Source organism: Delphinapterus leucas, chromosome 14 (genome assembly GCF_059928025.1).
Source record: "Delphinapterus leucas isolate spDelLeu-1000000601 "Yukka" chromosome 14, BTC_Dleu_Yukka2, whole genome shotgun sequence".
Lineage (NCBI taxonomy): Eukaryota > Metazoa > Chordata > Mammalia > Artiodactyla > Monodontidae > Delphinapterus > Delphinapterus leucas.
The window spans coordinates 70889648-70913591 of NC_143142.1; the positions used below are offsets into that span (position 1 = coordinate 70889648).

A 23944-nucleotide genomic window follows, 5' to 3' on the forward strand; every position below is an offset into this window, starting at 1 on the left:
TCTCTTTTATTTAAACTCCCTTTCCCAGGAGTAAAGTCCATCATGATAAAGATGATCATGGAATTTACATTTGGGAAAGAGGGCTTTTGAAAAATTGCCCACTCTGAACCCAGCTTCAGATTCTACCAGTAGAACAAGGGATAATGGAACGTCAATGTCTTGTGTCAATTCTAACAACCCAATTTTTATCTGTAGACTGCTCTGCAGAGACAGATAAAGGCTCAGATGCTATTTGGCCATATCTAGGGGTAAAAATCAAGGCTGCTCATTTGTTGCTTTTAAAAGTATGCTGAGCCTTAATAATCAGCAAGGAAGACAATGAAACCACATTATAAGAGATCTAAGCAGTAGAATACACCTAGTGACATGTAAAGAGTGCTTACAGAAAACAATCCATACCAGGACATTAAAAAGGGCTAGTGCCGCCCACGTGCCCAGAACACAAAGCCCACCCCACCCAAGACTGAAGGATACTGTTTTCCTTCAAGACTAGAGCTTAAGGTACATTGTCCTCTTTACCCAGGACTATACTATTCTTTTCTCCAATGGGAAAATTCAAAACTAGTATTTTGAGGGGCTGAATGGATCCTTTGAAGTTTACAATGCCCAAGTTTCCCCCCCTCGACTCAAGTTAAGATAAATGTTAGAAGTAACAGTGTTCATTATCATCTTTTAGTTCAATGACAATGCTGTTAAGAGTATGCCTTCCTGACACCACACAAAGAATGTGTCTTTGATAAATCTTATATCTGGTCAAAGGCATACCTTGTATGTAAGTCACTATATATGTAAAATGGAAGATGATTTTGAAGAAAGCCAAACCTGAGCCTTAACATTAACCCTCTTCCCCAGTATTACCTTTTCCACTAACTTCAGTGAATCTCAAACTTGGGAAAACACTCCCCCCGCCCAACTCCTGATATAGTGTTCAGTGCAAAGTAGAAAATCAATGCCCATATCAGTTTCAATTCCAATGAAACAGGACACCATCTCAAGCAGTGTCAGTCCTGGGAGGTCTAAGAGAATAACCTTTCACTGTATGAGGATTTTGCATTAAAGAATAGATGCATTTGCCTGTTTCAGAAGTATAAATGGTCATAAAGACATATTTACTCTTCTGTGTAAGTCAGATGTAAGCTACTTATAGTCTTTAACTTCTCTTTATAAATATTACTAACAGATAACAGAAAAAAACTCTACCTTTTATGAGCTATCAAATGATGTACGTCCTTCCTGAAGCTCTTGCATCTACAAAGCTTCCATACAACCACAACATGATTCACTTTGACATAATATTCACTTGTTTAGCAAATAGAAAGGCAGGTAGAGAGGTCAGTAGAAAGGCAGACAGACAGATAGAAAGAAGATAGATGAGGTAGAATTTACTCTGACTTCCTAGGAATTTGAACATCTAGTGGTCCTGTTTTGGTAATTTCCAAAAATTGGAAGGAAGAAAGGCTATCTATGTCTTTCTCTAGAAGAAATTACTGAAGCTATCCCCTATAGAATTTCACCACCTGGCATTATTTCCCAACTCAACTCCAGCACATAGACCTGGAGAGACGAATTTTCCTACTAGGATTTGTCTCAATTCATATATATATATAAGTTAGGTCTATTCCTTTCATTCTTTTAAAGGTAAAAGGGGTCCATGCAAATAGTAAGGATATGAGAGAGGAGAGAGAGAGAGAGAGAGAGAGAGAGAGAGAGAGAGCATGAATAAGAATAAATGGGAGAGAGAAGAGAGAGGAAGGGAGGGCAATAAAGAGAGGGAGAGGTGGACTGGAAAGAACAGGGTGTAGGAAGGGAGAGGAGGGGAGCGAGGGGTGATCAGAGTATGTATTCATGATGCACAGAGTCCCCAAAGTACTCCTGGCTGCAAAGCCCCAGCATTCTTTACTATCATATCACATACAGACTGCTTAATCTTAATTTTGCTTGTTAAAAAATATTTATCCAGATACAAAAATAAACTCACTGCAAATTACAAGTTGTCAGGGTTAAAAATCTACTCCTGTTTGTGTGGGGGAGGATAAGAGACCAGCATAGACATGAATCATTCTCAGTAATTTGAGTGTTTCCATGACATCAATGGGCACCCGTCCAGGACTCTGTCGAAGTCTGTGAGGTACCAAAGAGGCAGCGCAGCCAGCAGGAGGCTGGGAGGTGCACTTTTTTTTTTTCCTTTTTTTTTTTTTTTTTTTAAGGATTATGCTCCTTGTAAAGATTTCATCTGTAGCATCCACTTTTACCATCAAATAGATCGCTCCACAGATCCTGAGTGAACACATTTCATTCTGATAGTGTAAGCCTTTAACTTTATTACATCTTTTTGTTCCCAAATTCAACTATAAATCTGTCCTCAGAGCCCAAACCTCTGTTTGGGAGTAAAATAATCAGGGACTGTGGATAAACCCAAGCACCTTCTCAAACCTATCATATCTACTCCTCTAATTTCCTAATGACAAAAAGCAGCCATTTTACAATGACACCTCATTTCCAAGGGAAAAAAATATACATCTTTTGTGTAAATTGTCCATTAAAAATTAGCTATGGTCTTGATGTCGGTCTTCCGCTTAAAATGTCCGGGAACATTTGTTTCAGAGAATAAAATTCTCAAGAGCGCTGATAACATGTTTGAGTAGGATCCTTAAGTAACTATCTGTGCTCGCGAACACAAAAGCACCTAAATATGTGTGTTTACTCTGTGTCAGGCATGGATTTTTGTCACTTATACCCACTGGCTGGCGCGGACAGCTTCTTTCCTCCATCCTTCGCCACCGACCTCCCCCCGTCCCCACAATCACAACGGAGCTTTGAAAGAGCTCAAGATTCTATTTTTCCAATATTTAAAAGAGATAGCAGTGATGAACAAACCCGGCGTGTTCACTGCAGAATTTTCGAGACAACCCTCCAGTACTAGAATGCGACAGCCGCTGCGGACATTTTTTGGCACCAAGACAATGGTGGCACTGCCAAGCCCCATGGCTAAAACTACTCAAAAGAGGCATAAGGGTAGCATTAATCGCTCAAGTCTTTTACTGCATGGAGTACTGTTGTCCGTATTTTAAAAACTAAAAGTACCCGTTAGTAACATTTGTTGTATGCCCACCAAGGGGCGGGGGAGATTCTGAAATATACACCAGGAACAAATCTTGTCAAGCATTTGATTCATTTTATACCTAAAAGGACCAAATGTTAAATTTTGCTGCTGGTGACGATTTGCCGTGCATGAAACGAATAATCTAACCTAATGGGGGTAACACTGAAGGCTGAATGAAAGCTACAAGAGAGGATTTCATAAACTAAGTCGACATATTGGCTAAACAACTTTCTTCTGTAAAAATGATGTATACAAGGAACGTGTAATACTATGTCACCATTTTTTAAATTAAGCAAGAAAAACGCTGTAAATGAGCAGACACAACATCTGTCAATCAATCCTTCTAGAGACAAAGGAGCTCAACGCGCAGCCCCTTCTCTAGAACAAGTCGGCATCTACAGTGAGCAAACAATCAGGAAAGTCAACACGTGTTTTGTCCAAATTGAACCCATCAGCTGTTAAAACCTATATTTAAATTTGATTATTAAAAATGGCACCAATGGGCAATCAATAAAGGGGTCACTTCTTCTGTTGCCCTGGAAAAACTCAAGCTAAGCAGAAAACATAAGCTGCTTCCAATGATTTGTAAAGACCAATCCTTTTGCCGATTGATTCAATTGTTCTTTATCTTGCTGCCCCACGAAGGATAAGGAAAAAAAAATTTTTTTAATTTAGGGAGAGTATGATTAACAAATATCTATTAATTCTAAATTTAATACTCTTATATTCTTACATAATTCTCCATTTGACTTCTAATTTTTCTTCCAATATATCCATGGTATCCTATTGTAAGGGAATGTCATGGGAATTGGATGAGAATGAAAATATTACATGAAGGAAAAAATTGGTCTCATAAGTTCATTAACTCACAGGGATACATCTAAGAAGTATCACCTTCGGTAGATTACTACACCTGGACAGTTCTAATCCATTCGGAAGGAGTGAGAGACAGGCAAGAACAACTTATCCATAATACTATTTCTGGAGATAAGCTGTGACATGGATGATCCCACGGGTGGTTGACCAGTAGGATAACAACAAGGTCATGTTTGGGTTTGTAGCCTTTCATTCTTAAAAGGCCACTTTTAACATTACATGTAAATGGTAGGGGGGCTTCCCTGGTGCCGCGGTGGATAAGAATCTGCCTGCCACTGCAGGGGACACGGGTTCGATCCCTGGTTGGGGAAGATCCCTCCTGCCACGGAGCAACTAAGCCCATGCGCCACAACTACTGAGCCTGTGCTCTAAAGCCCGCGAGCCATAACTACTGAAGCCCACGCACCTAGAGCCCGTGCTCCGCAACAAGAGAAGCCACTGCAATGAGAAACCCGTGCACTACAACAAAGAGTAGCCCCTGCTCGCTGCAACTAGAGAAAGCCCGCGTGCAGCAATGAAGACCCAACACAGCCACAAATAAATTTAAAAAAATAAAAATAAATTTTAAAAAACGGTAGGTATTTCACCCACCACTGAAAAAGATGCACCTGTACAGTGGAACATATTATCCTACGAAAAGCCTTGATAAAAAAATTATCTGATGCTGTAGGACAATACCCAGCAAGGCTGTTTCATCGCTAATCCTCATTCTGGAAACCGAAGAACCAGCCTTTTGTTCCCTGCTACCAGACTAAGGAACTCATCACAACGGTGTGTGAATCGGAATAAATCTCTGTCGTCCCTGTCCCCAACCCCAAGCCATCTTTGGTTACCCTATAATATTGGGGGGCATATTGAAAAGAGTATTTCATTAAACAATAACGGGAAGGGTGGTTCCAAAAATATACATGAGGTTATAATTTACAGTTCTTTCATCTTTCCCACGCCTGCCTTTTCCTCTCTTGCCCACTTAAGTATACCTGAGTCCTTGTCATGTATTACCCGCTACACAAAAGGGTTACGTAGATTGATTCATTCAATCTACACAACAACCCTGTGAGGCAACGTAATATAAACACCACTTTACAGATGAGAAAACTGAGATACAGAAAACTGCCCAAGGTCACAAAGGCAGTAAGCGTTAGAGCCAGGATTCAAATCCTGCCAGTTTGATTCCCATGGCTGGGCTCTTAGCACTATTCTGTGCTGCTGGAATTTAAACTCTGAAAAAAAATATCTACAAATAAGCGAGGAGCCCAATACTGAAGACTCAAGTCCCAGAGCTCAAAACACTCATGAATTTGATATGAAATTAATGAAAGTGTCTTAGAGGTGGTGATAATTTACATTTACATGGTGTTTTATTCCTAAAAGGTCTCTAGGTACTTTAAAGCTGTGCAAATGATGTACACCAGAACCTGTGACGTCACACAATAAACTGCAACCATCTCTAAGTTAACTGGAAACAACTAATTGACAAAAACATGGCAGCAAACTGCATCTCTACACATTCCGTATGTGAAGAACATGACTTCATATCAATGCATAGAGAAGAGTGAAATTAAAAATATAATTATAGGGGCTTCCCTGGTGGCGCAGTGGTTGAGAGTCTGCCTGCCGATGCAGGGGACATGGGTTCGTGCCCCGGTCCGGGAAGATCCCACATGCCGTGGAGCGGCCGGGCCCGTGAGCCATGGCCACTGAGCCTGTGCGTCCGGAGCCTGTGCTCCGCAACGGGAGAAGCCACAACAGTGAGAGGCCCGCATGCCGCAAAAAAATAAAAAATATATATATATATACATATATATATATATATATATAAAATTATAGGACAACACAACATCGCTCACAAGTGTCTTCTGTGGAATAGTAGCCCAACAACAGGCTCCAAAAAACAAAAGGGAGGCAAATCAAGAGGCCCAGGAAATGTTACAAGCTGTCTATATCTCTCCCTGACAGGCAGAAATATACACTGTATCCTAGCATGTTAAAGCCTCTGAAAAGTCCTGCAATAGAGACATTTAATTTCATTTAATATAATCTTTCCTAAATTTATTTCAATACACATACCTGCCCCATCTTTTTGCCTATTAACACAAGTTCAGAGGAATCTGAGAAACTACTACTTTAAAAAACTTAACATTTCAAAGCATGCACTGGGTTAATAGATGTTGGTAATATTCTATCAAATAAATAAGTTCAACATTTGAATTTTATTTTAATTGACCTAAAAACATCTTTGTCTCGTTGTGATGTTTCCATGCAGATACACCTTTGTGGTTCCGACTAGCCGTCGACTTTAATTTTCCCTGATTCTAGCCTGGAGGTGGGAGTCTGGGTTTACAAGAAATCAGAAGTTGACGTTATTCTCCTGATTTCTAAAATTCAGAGAAGACCACTGGTTCTCTCCTGCAGAATCTTACTATACCAGGAGGCATTTAAAAAATCCAAATTTAATAAATTTCATGCTAAAAGAGCTACGACTCAATTCCAGCAGATAAAATAGTCATTCCACAGCCTAGAAAATTCTCTTCATCCCCTTCTTCCTAAATTGAGAACAGAAAGAAAATTTGGGGGAAAAGTGATCAGGCACATAGTCTGCAGCAAAGGACGATGGGAAATAGGGGCCAAGCCATTTTCCCAGGAAAGACTAGCGTCAGTGCTCACTTTCACTGATGTTCTTAAATCATCAAAGTAGAACACTCAGTAATGATCTAGAGCTCTGACCTCAGAAAATTATGAGTTTGGGCTGCTTTCTGTCATTGATTCACCCCATCTCATCCAGACACTGTATTGCCTTCAAAGCAGCGGGTGTACCAAAATTCCAGATATACTTAAGAGTATCTCGAGGCACCACCCAAACTCTGTATTTGGGGCGATTCTGAACATGGTTAGAATCAATATTCAATTCTCCTTAAAGCCCTCACACTTGCAAAGCACTATATAGTGTGCAAAGTAATTTAACTTACATTATTTAAGACAACAACATCCTAAGAATTCCTTAGATGGGCATTTCAACCCCTATTTTTATAGAGGAGGTCACTAAAATTCAGAAAGGGTAACCCGCTTATAACAAATAAAAGAGGCTGTACAGATATTAAGAGACGAAGCTAGAACATAAATTACCAATTCCTGTGCCAAAGCCTGTTTTTACGATACGCCGCCTCTTCTTGAGTATTCCAGATGTATTACTGGTTTCTATTGTGGTAACAAAGATGATTCCACCTGTCTTTTTCTCACTATGTAGCACAGCCCTCTCCTCAATTCGTGGTAAGTCAGAGAGGCATTCTCGAGTCCTTTGATGGATGAAAATATTAGAGCTGGTAAACAATTTGAGTGACCACCCTCTGGGACACCAAAAATCACCTTCTCAATGCAAAATGAAAGTACTGCCTTATAGACTATTTCACCTACCCTAGACCAACAACAGCCAGAATCATCCTCTTCCCCGGTGTCACTCTTAGGAGAAGTGCACGACACACTATCAAATGAGAACACGTGAGTCTTATGCTTTCTTTTCCCAGTGCAGGAAAATCTTTCACTGAAAATAACACTAATTCCACAGAGTGTGCAATTAATCAACATAATCATGGGGATAACTTAGCTGTTTGGGGAGGTGTGTCAAATAACTCTTTAAGGCCACTAAAGTGCCACTTGAGCCACCAGAGTAATGATTTTCTGAATCAGCAATTTGTACAAGGGTCCCCTAGGGGCCTGAGGGACTAAGGCTAACCCCGAAATCAGTCAACTTGCTTCTAATGTGTAACTTACCACTGGTTTTGTGTGAATAAGATCTTAATGGCTCTGCCTGCCCTATTTTATATTTTTATTACAGTTTGTGCCTATGGTGACTGGGTATAACCAAGGCAATGAAAGACTTTGTGAGGGCCTCTGAAGAAACAACATGTGCATTTGAAATCTTATTTTTTATTTGAAATACGTAATAGTTTTTCATGTAAAACTGAAAAAGGTCAATCTTGCGATACACAATAAAGGCATCAAAAGCAAACAGAAATAAAGTATTTTTGTTGTACTCTTAAGAGGAAAGGAAGATACAGGATTGGTGTGGAGAAAAGCAATCTCCTGAAATTCAATTCTATGGCTCAAAAACCCTGCCCATCATGAGAATCATCAGTAAGACTTTTCTTAAAACAGATTCCTGGGTTCTCTACCCCAACTTACATTCAGTGGAATGTGGTCCAGAATCTCTGTTTTTTTTTTAAATAAAACTCCACTTGTCAGTCTAACAAGCCACAGATAAGAGTAACCAATTTAAGTGAACAGGTTCAGCCTTCAAGGTTACTTTAGGTGAAACTCTCATAAATCCGGTAAGCTGGTAGATAACCAAAAAAAAAAAAAAAAAAAAAAATCAATGAGTATCTAATCCAACCTATTTAATTGGATTTTTAAAAAGTAAACAAGTGTTGATCTCCAAGACCCTTTCAGACAGTTACATTTTGTGGGTTAGAGAAACCTCTTCCTGGCAGTGTACTAGGCCTCTACATTTGTTCATCTCTGCTCATGAAGATTGGTTGTGTTAAAGAAATTCAGCTCACATTACCAAGTAGATGGCCCTAATATACAACAGAATTCCAAGACATAAGTGTCCTGGAGGTGAAACGACATTCCTTCTATCAGCCCCACTGGCCACTGCTCTGAAAGTATCTCTTCCCCCTTTCTACCCTAAGACAGAGGTCGCCTTTAGACTCCAGGATCAAGCTCTAGTGAGCCAGACTTGGTTTGTTAACCTAAAAGGGCCCTTCCACCCATATATTCCCCACATCCATGCTCTACTGAAGGCATTATAAGTCCATGCTGGGGGAGAGAATCCAGTCCTTTGATCCCTCTGGAGGAGATCGATGACATTTCTGGCCAGATGCAGCACAGACAATATCATATGAGTAAGACTTTGTTGCCTGGCTCAATTATTTGGAATTAATCAGGAAATTTTAAGAAAATCAGCAGCTACGTTTCACTGTGCAAATTGCTTTTAGCAATAAATTACGTGCTACCCATTAAACTGATGTTCTAACAGAGTCTTCCTAATATTAAATGTAGAAAATAATAATGACCAAACTCTGAATTTGGCACATCAGAACAGAAAACTGAGGAAAAGGTTTAGTATTATGTTTGTTATAAAGTGTCTACGTAGGAAAATTACATATTTTAGCACCAGGGCCATGTAAGAGATGGCCTCGGTTTTCAAGCTCAGCTCACGACTAACAATTAGAATATAACCACTATCATCTCTTAAAGAAACTACATGCATTTGATATGATACTCAAGAATGCACAAAAATAAAGGAGGTGGAGGTCTCATGAAAATTTTAAATACAGATTACACATATGTATGATACAATAAGTATTATATATACACATAAGTATATAAGTAACATTTCTAACCCCAGACAGAAGATAATCTAAATGTCATCTATAGATGTATCTGTAATATATTAGATAATCATTTCTCTAGTCTTAGACTATATAGGTTTTACATTCCCTAAGTATACAGTACTGAGAAGGTGGGGGTGAAACAGCCCACAATTCAAAATACAACTCAGGGCATTCACAGAGCAGACAAAGAGTAGGAAGAATGCTAACCACTGAGGCTGCCCTTCAACAACTTTAAAAGAATGGCCCCATGACAATCAAGCTAGGAAGGAAACAGGGCCAAACTACTCAGAGTCCAATTCCCCTGTTAAAGGAAGGTGATGGTTCACAGATAGAATTACATAAACCACTAAGTTCCACACTGTGATGTTTAAGAAAAACCTTCCAATTACTGAATATACAAGCATGACTAAATCAAGGGAGGAAGGCGGGGGCCATAGGAAGGAAGGGGAGAGGCAGAGGAAAGGATGATGAGGGAGAAGGCAGAACGGAGGAAGGAGAGAGAAGGGGAGTACTCAGAACAGTGACCACATCCTATCAAAAATGTGCAAGAAAATAAAATCTATCACGTGGAATATGTTTACAGACAGCAATTTTCAGCTCTGAAGCTTGCAAAAATGATCCTCTGAACAGCTTTGAAAGAGGTCCAAAAACCATGAGATACAGAAATAAATATTTGTAGGGTAGCTCTGTGTACCTACCACGTGTTGGCTGATGGTACGTCAACGACGAACGTTACTCCCAAGAGTTAAGAGTTTAGATGGATGAAATGTTAGGGAGCAAAGCCAGTAATGTACATAGTCAGGGGTATAATGGGAATAATGAGAGAGCACCTAACACAACCTCAATGTGGTAATAGGAGACAAGAGGAAACACGTATGTTTGAGATTCCACGCCAGATACCGTTAGAACAGATTTAGCGGGAAATGGATATTTGTTAGAATGCAGTTTGCAGTTATTTGACAATGTTAAACAAAACAAAGTAAATAAAAACTAACACTTACATGATTTAACCAAAACAAATTTTAAGGTAACTGGTACCTCAGATTGGAAAGATGGAAAACTGGAAAAAACTTAGATGACATTTCATCTAAGTTTCTCTAGCTCTAAGCTCTTTGATCATTCCATACGTTTGGGAGATGATTTGGGAGTTTTTTGATGGAATCTGCTTACAAATTAGAGAAATTTGCAAAAAAAAAAAAAAAGAATTGTAAAGATCTAAACGATCCACCACAGAGTAATCACCTGGATTCGATCAAGTCATTTCAGAGAGATGCAGAAATCACTTATACATAATTAATTTTATAAAGAATTTGATGGAAACTTGTCAACAAAAATTGCTGCTATTTTAAAGGCATATTCATTATACAGAGCCCTGGTCTTCACTACCAAGACCCAAGGATACTCTCCACCCAAGCAATGGCGAGGAGGCAAGATGTTCCCTCTGTAACCGCCCTTGTATAACTTAGTCCTGCGACCTGAAACCATCAGTGATTTGCTCCGTTAACATCTTACACTCTATAAAAAACAACCAAAGCAGCCAAATAAAACAAAAAAAGGTTCCACTCAAACTCTGATTCTCAACGTCTGCCAGGGAGAATAGCTTAATTTGGTCTGCAAGGAAACCAAAAATGCCTTTACAGAACACTATGGTGTAAATACAGGCTCATTTTCCTTCACAAAGCAAGTGAAAACAGTCAAGCCTATAAGGGAGTTCTCTATGAGGCATTAGCTACTACATACAAGGAGTCATGTTTCAAAATTTCAATGATTTATCCTTTTCAAGTCCATTTCCAACTCAGTAAACAAGAATTCTTCTTGAGTGTAATCAGGCCAGGAGGATCTACAAAAGCAACGGGAATACGATTAACGGTCACCTGAAAGCAACCACTTAATAACTCAAGAGTGGCATATACGGGCTTCCCTGGTGGCACAGTGGTTAAGAATCCGCCTGCCAAGGCAGGGGACACAGATTTGAGCCCTGGTCTGGAAAGATCTCACATGCCGCGGAGCAACTAAGCCCGTGCGCCACAACTACTGAGCCTGAGCTCTAGAGCCCGCAAAGCCTGTGCACCTAGAGCCCGTGCTCTGCGACAAGAGAAATCACCTCAATGAGGAGCCTGTGCACCGCAACGAAGAGTAGTCCCCGCTCGCTGCAACTAGAGAAAGCCTGCACACAGCAAAGACCCAAAGCAGCCATAAATAAATAAATAAATAAATAAATTTATTTTTAAAAAAAAGTGGCATATACTTTACATGTTATTTGAGCTATTGAGTCTATTTAGCAAAAGCAAACTCCCCCCAAAAAACCCCAAACAAAACCCCTTCATTTCCTAATAAAAACAAATTAACTTCCATACTCAGTATTAACCTACAACTTTATAATTACTGCAAATATCTGATTGTGTAAAAATATCAAAACAAAACAAAACAAAAAACAAAAAAAAACCAACCTTGAAAAGTAAGAGACATTAAGAACCCCACATACCAGTCATTTCAATGTGAGCCAGCAGAGGGCACACAAGCCCCAACAAGAGCTGGCTCTGGCCGGGCACCACCCAAATTCATTTAGGACTAATCCTGACCAAAATCTGAATACAGAGAGGGGGGAAAAAAATCATCCTATCAGGGGCATCAATAAAACAAATGTGCTCAGTTTAGGATTAGTAAGAAATATACAGTAGTACACTTTATTATTCAATACTGACTTTAACAGAGATTTCTTAACTGCTTCATGGAAAGTTGTTCATTAAAAAGAAGTAACTCTTCTTTGTATAGAAGTGAGGTTATATCAGTTTTCAAGGCCACTGTAGTTTTTATAGATCTATATGAAGAATTATCTAGAAAACATGAATTTGTAGAAGTAAATTAAATGTTAAATTTCTAATACATAAACACACATGTTTTGGTAAGTATATTAAATTACCCTTTGCCAATAGACAGTTTCTTTTAGAGTAATTCCATGTGTCATATACAAATCTATTAATTTTTGTAACCCTAGAGCAATCGAATATGTACCGTTTTATGGTTAAATTGAGATACATAAGTTACTTATTTTCCCACTGGTTTGTGCTTGATTGATTATTTGTAAGTTGTCTATTTTGGGTCTTTGTATTATAATATTAGCTTTGGGGTTACAGTAGATTTTGCCAGAAGAGTATCTCGCAGCTATGTATGTACATGTATGTGTAGAAAGGGCGCTGCTTATTCTTTTAAAGGAAGTTATCCTATAGATGCAAAAGTCACAAACTCCTCCTAGCCCTTTCCGGGCTTTTGATTTCAGAAACAATATCACAAATTGAAAAGAAAATATGAATTACCTCATGAAAGCAACAAATTAAAACCAACCTCAGATACTGTATTTTTTACATTTACAGATAAAAGTTAAATAATCCACAGGACGTCCAATCTCTCATTTCAAGTGCATTAGAATCAACAGAAGGTTTCAAGATGGAAAGCTTAGTAGGATAATTAACTGCTACTTGTCTATCCACCTAAATGATCATTTCAACCCCACCTCACTCACTAAACAAAAACAATGAAGCCATGTAACATCGTCATCAGGTGATTTTTTTTTAAGCATTCTCGGTAGATTTGAGAGTTGAACTTAATTTACAGCATCTACCAACCAGGTGGTATAGGTTACATGTAGGTCATGATAAATAACACTTATCTTTTGGCCGATGTGGCTACACCCTTTTTGCATAAGTTAAAATGATGATGGTTTATTATTCCAAAGCACTCAGTTCTGAAATGTTTACACAATTTGTTAAGTCCAGGCAAATTTAAATGATTCTGACGTGCAGCCTGCTAAGGCCAGTGATGGGGATAATGCCTCTTTACGTGGGTAAAATTTTGTGGCATATAGGTCACTCTCTTAAGGGGAATCAACTGTGTGTCTCTTCTTTGCGTTTCCACCACAATCCTTCATCCTGCAGCCTGGAGCTGAGAGTGAAATGCAAGAAAGGAGCCGAATGCTCAAAGCAAAAATCTGCTTCCAGGACAATCCATTATATCTGACAAGTTAAATGTTCCATGGTAGGCCATATGGCATCGGAGCAGGCCCGACGATGGAAGAGGGGAACTCAGCAAATGCATCACAATTAAGGAGTTTGGCTACAGACTTTCCTTTGAATTACCTTTTTAATAAATTTTAAACGTTGTCCCCCCAATTTGTAGCTGAATCCCTTCTCTGGGATAATTCTTAAAGGAGTCCCACAATTTCTTTCTCATCTCCTGACTGTCAATGCTGAACTCTGGAAGGTTAAGGCACACAGGGCCATTTTTATCAAAGGAAGCTTCAAAGAGGAGGACCTGTAGCCTCATTTCAAAAATTTCCAGAAAAATTATATGTAGAGCCTCTCTGTTCACTAGATTAGAATAGATGTCAATGAAACTGGTCATTAGAATGAGACATTTACATTAAACTGATAGAACGTTAAATGAAACCAGTTTCCATTTTCAAGTCCAAAAAACCTGAAAAGCTGTATAGTCACAACTGGCACGTTTCTGTTTCTTCTGTAGTTTACTTAATATTTACCAGATTAATGAATTAACTGAAGACTGCCTTGGTTGAATTTAGCTCCCCCTAACACCTCACCAAAAAAAAAAAAAACTCTGCCTACTTCTGCTAATACCATGTTCCACAGACAAGTCTTAGAAGCTTTCTAAGACACTGATTAAAACCAGGTTGTCTATAAAAATAAATATTTGTTCTTAGAAACAATAATGTAAATATAATTTGTATTATAATCAAGGTATGCATTTATTACTTTAAGGGAGAAGAAGATGAAATTAATGAAATGACCAAAATAGCATCATTAGACCACAGTATTCCATGACACCATTCCTCTCAGTAAAGAAAACAAATCCTTTCCGAAGAATTCTCAGGAAGAGAACTGAACTTGTAATAAAAACAGAAAAAGCTTTCTACAGAAGTATCCAAACTCATCTGGTCCAGTGTCAAACATCAATTTTATCAACACCCTCACTTCCTGGGGATAATGCCTTCTTGAGCAAATTTACATATAATATGATGCGTGTGTGAGTGTGTTTGTGTCTGTGTGTGTATAAATTGTAATGGTAGGTTTTTTCTAAACAATAATGACTATCGTTTAAGTATTCACACTGGTTTACAAACAAGAAATTCATAATGATTAAGAGAAACATGTATGCATCTTTCCGAACGAGAAGACACTAAGACTCATTTCCCTAAACTATTTTCAGTCTCCATTTCTCCAGAGGGTCACTATTTCCCTCAAATGTACCCGCTTCTGCCTTAATTAAGAATAACATTATTTCAAAGAGCATATACAGATACCTTATAAAAATGGATCACTTTGCTTTATGTTTAAAATTATGAACATATTTTCTGGTGGTCCTAAAGTTACTATTTGTTACTGTACTCTTATATTTGCATCTCATTTTTTAATATGAGACAATTTATTGAATTACGAAGATGCTTATGTGGGTTATGACTGGCAACTTGTATTAAAAATCAACTGTTATAGCTCTTTGTATTTTACCAAGTGCTTTCACATACATGCTCTTATAAGCTTCATCATAATTCTGTTAGATAGGTATCATTATTATTATCATTACTTTCATTCTATATGTAAGAAAAAAGGGAGACTCAGAGAGGTTAATTTATTTGTCTTAGGGCACACAGCTATGAAATGGAGGAGCCACATCTTTTGCCCAAGCCTACCTCTAATGTCAGCATTGTACTGACATGCCATACCATATATTACACGAGGAAGCATGACCATTAAAAAGATATAGGCAAGTATTACTTAGGAATATAAGTACACTTTTTACACATTTTCACTTCTTATTCAAGAAAAGTAGCCACGGTTTTTGGTACTGTGATAGAATCCTATGCTTGGGTTTACTAGGAGGAATGAACACATACTCAACACACAATTACACTTACACAAGAGCACATACACACACAAAATGTAGCCAGGCACACCTCAACACCAACAGAGTGCATCGGGCCGTTGTGTACTGTAGATCCTATTTCTGTGTATCCAGATCCACATTTTTATTACTAATTAAAATGTCCAGAAGGCAAAATAACACCTGATCCGAGGGATTTTTAAGTACAGTAATTGTCAACGTTCAGCCCCTACACTGTTAACAAAATTGGCCTGCCCTGAGTTTTATATTTGCTGTTTCCAACCTATCAGTGTAATGCAGTTAAAACTTTAATAATCTGAACACCAGTATGTCCACATTAAACTCTTTACCAAGAAAAAAAGAGAAAGATCTGATATTTAAATCATCACCATTAAGAGAAAGCTTATACACAGCAGAGGGAGATCAGCTCGTGCTTTGTGACCACCTAGAGGGTGGGATAGGGAGGGTTGGGAGGGAGACGCAAGAGGGAGGAGATATGGGGATATATGTATATGTATGGCTGATTCACTCTGTTATAAAGCAGAAACTAACACACCATTGTAAAGCAATTATACTCCAATAAAGATTATAAATAAATAAACAAATAAAAAGAGAAAGCTCATGGACTCCAGTAGAACCGAATGTCACAACACAGCAACACAATTGGGTTTTATGGGGGAAAAATACATAAAGGAGGAAAAGAATGAGGCACTTTCCCTGCATCTTTTGTTTCATAGGTTCACTAAACCATAAACAATTTTTGGATATATTTGTGGCCTTTAATTTGGGGGGAATTTTTATACCACACATAGGTACAGATCTTAATCATTAAGCAAAATGTTCATTATCTTATAAGCTTTTTAAAAATATGGATGCGGGCATGACCCCTGAATGTCAGGTTAGGCCTTACTCGTGCATAATATACTCCGGGAAATCACAAATGCTTTTAAAATGTTTAAAGCAGTGATTTCCTAATCCTAAGTGGATTCTTTTTTTCTCAGATAAACATTTTTTTTTTTGCAAATATCTAGGCTGTTTTGATACGCAAATGTTCTCCTAAACATTTCCACCAGCCAGCCACTGAAATCTCTCCACAGACCCCAACCAATGGGAAAGTTTGCAAGGGAAACAGGAGAAGCAACTGGATGAGAATCCTGCCAGGAATCCTGGTTTCACGGGCCACAAACAAATGTGAATTTTGTTGCAATACCTGAAAGAAAACTTGTGGATATTTTAGTGAAACAACTCCTTTAAAATTCTCAGTCATGGGGCAGTGATTCTCCCTGATTGAAGCAACAGCTTCTGGGGAGGGTAAAACTGATCACCCACAGGTTTCCTATTTCAGAGTTCAATAACTCCAGGAAACGTGGCTTGCTGCTGGACAGTGAAAATCTCATCACTTAAAAAAAATTACCCAAAGGAATTAACATCTGCAAAACAGGAAACAGAAAAAGCAGCCAACAGTACCACGACTAGGGTCCCAAATTTGAACAGGTATAATCTTAGTGGATCACTTTCAAAAACGTTCTCCCAAGGGAATAAACCAGGGAAGATGCCCCTAGAGCCATCTTTATTATGTAAACAACTCGGGAAATAATGTATTCAAACAAAGGATTTTTCTAGAAATAAAAACAAGAGGATAGCATTCAAAAGTAACTTGTAAATACAGTACGATTACAATTACTATGACTGAAAACAATCTCCAATACTCCCTTTCCCTTTCATGCTCTACTGTGTAAATACCCCCAAAACCTGCTTTGAGAAATAATGGGATTCCTTGATAACAGGTCAACAAATCATTTCAAAGCATCTCCAGTTTGCTCAGGCACAGAAGCCACCAGAGGCTAACCACACTGAAAACAAAACCAAATTTCAGGATTCCGGTTGCTAACACCAGGCTGGGCATTACTGAGAAAGGTAGGAGTTGTGAATTTGGTGGGAGGAGAAAACTAACAGTGAATTTATCAAAGCCAGTGGATCGTTGAGCTTCTACAATTAAAATGATCTGCTTCTCCACCACTAACCTGCTGATCGACACTTGTTCCTTTACTTCTCCCATCAATTTCTCGTTTACACATATTAAAAGCAGTCAAAGATTTCATCAGATGTGGTTTTGACAAGAACAGCAAAGTGCCTAAAGCCACAGATTTTAATTGAGCCCAAAATACTGATTTGGGGCAGGGGGAGAACCAATCACAGCAGGAAGCGCTTTAAAAGAAAAAGGGGGTGGTGGTGAGGAAACATCATCTTGAGTAGTTACTCTGCACTCAGTTGTACTGTACGAAAAGAAAATTAAAAAGTTATATAAAATGTCAGAATTAACCTATCGTTTCAGATTGTTTACAGGTGAATTTCTACCATCTGGATGGGCAGTTTGCCCACATCAAAAACAAGTAAACTAAAAGAAAAAAAAACCTTCTTCTGCCTGCTATTTTAACACAATAGATTTTAAAGGAAAGGGGACAGACTCACTCACCGTAATCTCCAGATACTGACACAGACACATTTACACAACATGTGTGTACACTCACACATTCATATACAAACTGTGACAAGACGAAAGTTGGAAAAAGCAAGAAATTGAAATAAAATTCTGTTTCTCAGATCTCTAAAAGATTAATAAGGAATAAAAATCTAGTCATTCTTAATTGCATCATAGGAAAAAAAGATTCACTTTAAAATTCTCATTAAATAACTCATGATACTCTCTATTTCACTGAGATACTCTAAAAAATAAAACCTAGCATATCAAAGTTTCTACCTTCCCCTAACAAGGCATATTTATATTCTTTCTTTATGCTGGGCTAGCAACTTGGGGAATTATAACTTAACTTTAAATAAACAGGAAACTGCATCTTAGGAACTGCCTGAAGTTGTTTTATATTATTTGAGAGTAAAAATGCTTATTAATTTGACAATTTTTAAAGAAATATGCTTTCATTCTCCCCTTATGCAAACCTTTCCTTTAATCCTTATGCAAACCTTTCTTTTTTTTTAAACATCTGCCTCAGCAAAAAGATCTGACGTAGTAATAATCATTTTTTAACCTGAAGATCAAATCTTACATCCAGTCAGAACTCTGTTTAGGTTTTTTCTTTCTAATGTCAAGAGTGAGATAGAAGTTTCGGTTTAACTTTAGGCTAGTCTAACAAATCATGGTACCAGGCTGGCACAAAGTGGTTATTTGCCAATCTCCAGTCACACATTCTGAAAGCAACACACAGAGGGTTTATAAATTAATAGCTCTCTGTACTGAATGCTTGTCGATATCTCTGGTTCTGGGGTTTCTGGGTATCCATTTGGATTGTACAGTGTCTCTTAAAATTACGTTTGAAGCCCAACACTAAACCTGAAGTGTTGAGTGAGAGAATTATGGGCACATTCCCAAACTCTTACATTAAACCACAAAGGGAATATATTAAAAAGAAAAAGCACAGAAAAAAAAATCGTCCAAAAAAGAAAAAAAAAAACTCACCCTGAATAGACAAACAGAATACTTGCTTTTCTCTCGACCTTATGGGTAGCACACGGAGGGAGGCACCGGAAGATCGAAGCACAAATACGTGATGAGGTGTCTCCAAAAAGCATGAGGATGAATAAACTGTCGTGCCGTAAATTTGCCAGCTAGAGGACAGAACACAACACGCTGGGGCTTGGCTGTCCTAACATGTTTTACTACATAAATTTAAATAGTCTTGAAAGGGAAAAGAAAAGAGGGGGAAAAGTAGAGGGTTTTTTCCTTAATATTACAAAAAAAAGTTTGCGAGAAATTCTCATACTTGGGTCACAAATAAAAGTACTTTCAGGGCTGTTATTAAAAAAAAAAAAAGAATCTAGTTCTTAGGCTAAAACTCATCACATGTTTCCTATGATGGAAATTTAGGGGGGTGGTTTAAAGAGTTAAAGGCTCCCTACCATTAATTTGCATCTGGTGCTTTTAGTGTGTGTGTGTGTTTTTTTCTTCCCTGAAAAGTTGGCAGAGCTGCCGATTTTCCATAATGCAAGCATTTGGGAATTGTGAGCGGAATGAAACCGATCCAATCTCCTGACTGCGACATGAATTTTCATTAATTACAACCTTGTCAGCAAAAGCATTATCAAAGCTGAATATGAAAATGCTAATGAGTCCTCATTTGCATATTTTTCTTTGTTGGAATGTCATTAATTATTACATTTTATGATGATGAATGCAGCTGTCGAAGCTCTCCGATGCATAATTAGCCATCAGAATGCCAGGAGCCGATCAGCATTTTTGGGTGAAAAAAAACAAATTTCACTTGTACTCGTCCCCCATCCCAACACCACCCAACACACAGACACACACAGACACAGACACACACACACACACACACACACACACACACACACACAGCCCTGATGACGACAGTCCTGAGGCCAGACTTTGGGGAAGTTGAAAAGGGCTTGTTTAGAGGGAATTCATTTTTGCTTTAAAATTATTTTGGTTTTAGCCGATAACGGTCTTATACAATAGAAGCAGCTCTTAATAAAAAAAAATCGTTATTCCAGCTTAATTAATGCCACGCTTAATTATAACACCATGATGTCAGCGGTTTTAATTAAGTATTGGCTCCGTTACAAAAAAAAAAAAAAACACAACTCCCCGCTGCAGTAAGAGTCACAGATTTGTGCAAATCATTTCTGCAATTTTTTGGTCTTCCGTGGTTCATGAACTATTCGGATATTAACAGGCAGCATGAAAACTCCAGGCACACACGCGTGCGCAGGAGGGCGCACACACATGCGCGCACACACACACCACACACACATACACACGCACACACACACACAAACCCCCAAGCAAAGGGGGAAACCCAGACTTTGCTGCTACATTACTTGGATACACTTTAGAGCTTACCTACTTGACCATTTTTTTGAGCTAAAGTGTAAGTGAAGATGACAAAACATAGCTCATCCTCTCTCAGCCGCTGGGAACGGTGTTTATAAGTAAAAAAAGAAAAACAACACAGAGCAGATGGGACCATTACACATGACCAAACCAATCAATCACAGATGAAGGGCCCAGGTGCAGCGCAGCCGTGCAACAACGCACCATTTCACAGTCTGTCAGACACACACACACGGTCGTCCATGAGTGACCCTCCTCGGCCCCCCCCCGGACCTCATCTGGAGCGCTGCTCCCCTCTCGCCTGCCTACGCTCCAACTGACATCTTCATAATCGCCCTGTCTTTCTATCTGCTGTGGCTCCTGTGAAGAGAGGAGGATGGAAGGGCTGGCGACTGGGGGGAGGGAGTGGGAAGGGAGACTGGGGAGGGGAGATAAGGACAGGGGCTCCCATCATTGTCACTTACGAGGAGTCCAGCCTTCTTCCTTCTGCCATCCCCACGGCCCCTCCCTCCCCGACCACCAGCACGATCGCTTCTCCGAACCATCATTAAGCTCATTAATTTTTAAGGGTGACTGCTTGGTTACAGCACCCCAACTGTCTGCCGTTAGACATAGAAATTTTGTTTGGGGGTCTCCCGCCTCTGAGGAAGGGAGATGTGGGGAGCTGGACAAAGTCACCCTTTGATGTAAAGGTTAGAAACTGATTCACTGGAAGTGCGGAGCAGTACTTTCCGTGGTCCCCCCCAAAAGGGGTTCAGATGAAATCCTTGTTACTCAGAAAACTCTGGGGGAGCCAACTCTGTCCTAACATTTTGTGTATTAAATAATCCCTGTGGCCTTTGGCGTCCTATGTCACAGACTCATCCAGGAATCACTGAACCCAAATGAAATTGTACATTTGCAAGGGTCACGGGCTATCCTGGCAATACAACTGAAACACCAACTCCGACACAACACGTTAGGATAGCTCCCTGTTTTAAACTCAGAATTCCTAATTCCCAGCCTAACTCTTTGCGGCTTTTCACCTTTCTGTTCCTTAAAAGAAGCACACACACACACAAACAAAAAACTCAGTGGGGAAGAAAGTAACAAGTAACCAACAGAATGCACTGAAGCCCACCCACCTACCACCTTTGGGAAAAAAAATCTCTTTACATCACACCAGAAAAAGAAAGACTGGTTTTATTAATTCAATATAGTCTTTCATCATGAACTCCTTCTTAAGCCTGGGTAATTTATAACCAAGTTTTTGAGACCTGTTATAGAGCACAAATATTAGAAGGAATCACCTCCATTTACTCAAAGAACTGAAAAAGGATACTTTCCCCAGCTTTAGGAGATGACTGCTCATCCAGTGATTGAATGCTTTCAGCAATTTATAATTTATTTTGCCCATTTGGAGATGAGAAGTTTAGGAAAGCACTCAAACCCTACAAAGGACAACTATATGACTGCAAAATAGCTTAAGGGATTTATGTCCCAAAATGCTCACGACATTTTAGGCTTTACTGGAAATTTTACACTGAGAACAAGAAAAAGTTAATCAAAATAGACCATGCAATTCGGCCACTCTAAGGATTAAGTCACGTGTCATTTATGTGCAGTTTCATGTAATGGTACGAAAATAAAGAGTGCAGGCTAAGTTGGGTGAGAAAGTGTCCTACCTAAATTCTGCATGCCATTCCATTTACAGGCAAAGGCAATTTTCCAGAACACTAGGCAGATTGGATTCGTTGAAATGAAAGCTTTGTCTCTTAGCATGGACCCTACCATCAATTCAAACATGTTCTCAAAATGGTTTGATGACGCACTTGTTTTTGGTTTTTTTTTTTTTTTTTTTTTTTCTTTTGAGGATTCAGTCTGCTTCTCATCTCTTATCCACCTAATTTGTCCTTCGGAAACTTTTAAATATTGAAGTAATCATGAATCTTTCTGTTCCCCAAAGCGTCCTGTAATTTCAAAGCTTAGTCCTTGTTAACAAGAATCCCTGAACTCTAGAAGAAACACGGAGAACGTATTTATTAAAATCTTCCATAGCTATGTAGAAAGGATCACCTTGTGTTTTGAATGCATTTTTTTTTCCTCAAGGAACAGTCTCTACACATTTGCATTAATAAATTTCTATTTCCAAGCTCAATAGAACTTGCAGTACAAAAAGCAGATGTGTACGTTGGATTCTTTCAAATTAAATTTCCAAAAGCAGAGCCTATTCTAGCTCAAGATCAAAGGAACTAAAACATGATCTCCTCCCCCTTCCAATATAATTACAGAGATTTCATTTCTTCTTTTTACAATGAGCACAACAGGTAAATTTCAAACTGAAGGATAATGACCAGGTGCTACCGCTTGGCTTTGCTGGGTTGCTGAATCGCTCTGCTCCGTGGCCCTGCTGTTTAAACTAACACTCTACAGGAAGATGGGAAATGCCTCATGCTCTTCTCTACTTTATTCTTGGAGATCTGTTGCCTTTTCGACCTCAGGACTATGCAGAAGAGCTCTCAGATGGACACAACCCACTGGACAGCAGGACTGTTCCAAAGGAGGGTGTGTCCATCCTAAAAGGCACATCAAGGGAAAAAATCACATTTGTAGGTGTCTTTCATTGGTAGGCTAGCGAAAAACCCTTTTGGAAGTAGATGGGGAATAAATAATAAATAATGAGGAGTGACACTGTGAGAAATGTCATATCCTGGCAGTCCTGTGAAAAGACACGGCCCTGGGGAGAGAGAAGAAAGAGATGCAACCCACAAAGTCATCCAAAACTGAAGTTCGAAAGAAAATCTGTTCCACTTTGGAATGATTAGCATGATCTATTTCTTTGGGGAATATAGGTAAAGAGAGAACAAAATTTAATGTCAAAACCCACAAAAAACAGAGAACTTTGGGAAAGAACAGCCTCTAGGCTTAAACATCCTTGAGAGCAACTACACTCTACATATGTATTTCCATCTCCCTTTTAAAATTCCTGGTACCTCATTTCATCCTTTGCTGCCCATAGGCATCTGTTCCCCTCTAATTATTTGCCATTTAGAAAAACTCTGCTTAAACTCCTTGTGCATCTGTCCCTTGCTTAGTGTATATCTGTGATGCTTAAATATGGTGCCTGATATTAGAGCGGCCATGCATATAAGTACAAAAACTTTCCCATCCCCGAGAAATGTTTCAGCATCCTCTCCCCCAAAACATATACACAAAGTAAACTCAACATTACCAGTATTTTATAAAATAAGTACGTACTCCTATATACATTGTGCACACGTGTGCACACACACACACACACACACACACATACATACACTCCTCAAAGACTTGGCTGTTGGTAAACAAAACTTCTACTGTATCTTCCAACCAATGCCTTCACAATATAAATGCCAGTAATAATGTCCTTTCCAAAATATAGTCTTTTACTTTTAACTAGCTAGGGTCTCCTAGCTCCTGAAATCTTTTGCTAGTCTATGAAATGGAATATGATTACTTTGCATGGAAATATTCTTATTTTAAGGATATTCCCCCTTGAGAATATAGGGGAAAAAACCTGAAAAATTAGACATAGTTTGTTAGCGTCAAAAATCCCAAATCAAACAGGTTTAATTCCTTCCTACATCTCTTCCACACATCCTTCTTTCTCTTTGCCCATTCCTTCATCCTTCCACCCTTCTTCTACCTCTTCACCCCTCCAGACTCCCTCCCTTAAAGGAGAGGTACTGCATGAGGGAAAAACATTGGATTGGGAACATGGAAATGTGGCTTCTGAATTTAGTTTTGCCAATAATTTGGTGGGATCTGTTTCCTTATCTGAATTGGGATAAA

General features: G+C 38.8%; 1 protein-coding gene across 16 annotated transcripts in view; it reads right to left on the reverse strand.

Moving 5' to 3' along the window:
• Positions 1–23944, reverse strand: part of TCF4 (transcription factor 4) — a 359688-nt gene that overhangs the window by 178864 nt on the left and 156880 nt on the right. For 2 of the 16 annotated variants that reach the window (XM_089895225.1, XM_022584441.3), the window contains exon 1: positions 18743–18896. The exons of 13 other annotated variants lie outside the window; for them this stretch is intronic. The gene's annotated coding sequence lies outside the window, so the exon portion shown is untranslated. Of the gene's footprint in view, positions 1–18742; positions 18898–23944 lie in introns of those variants that run through there. One more of the 16 variants, XM_089895224.1, reaches the window with a different exon arrangement.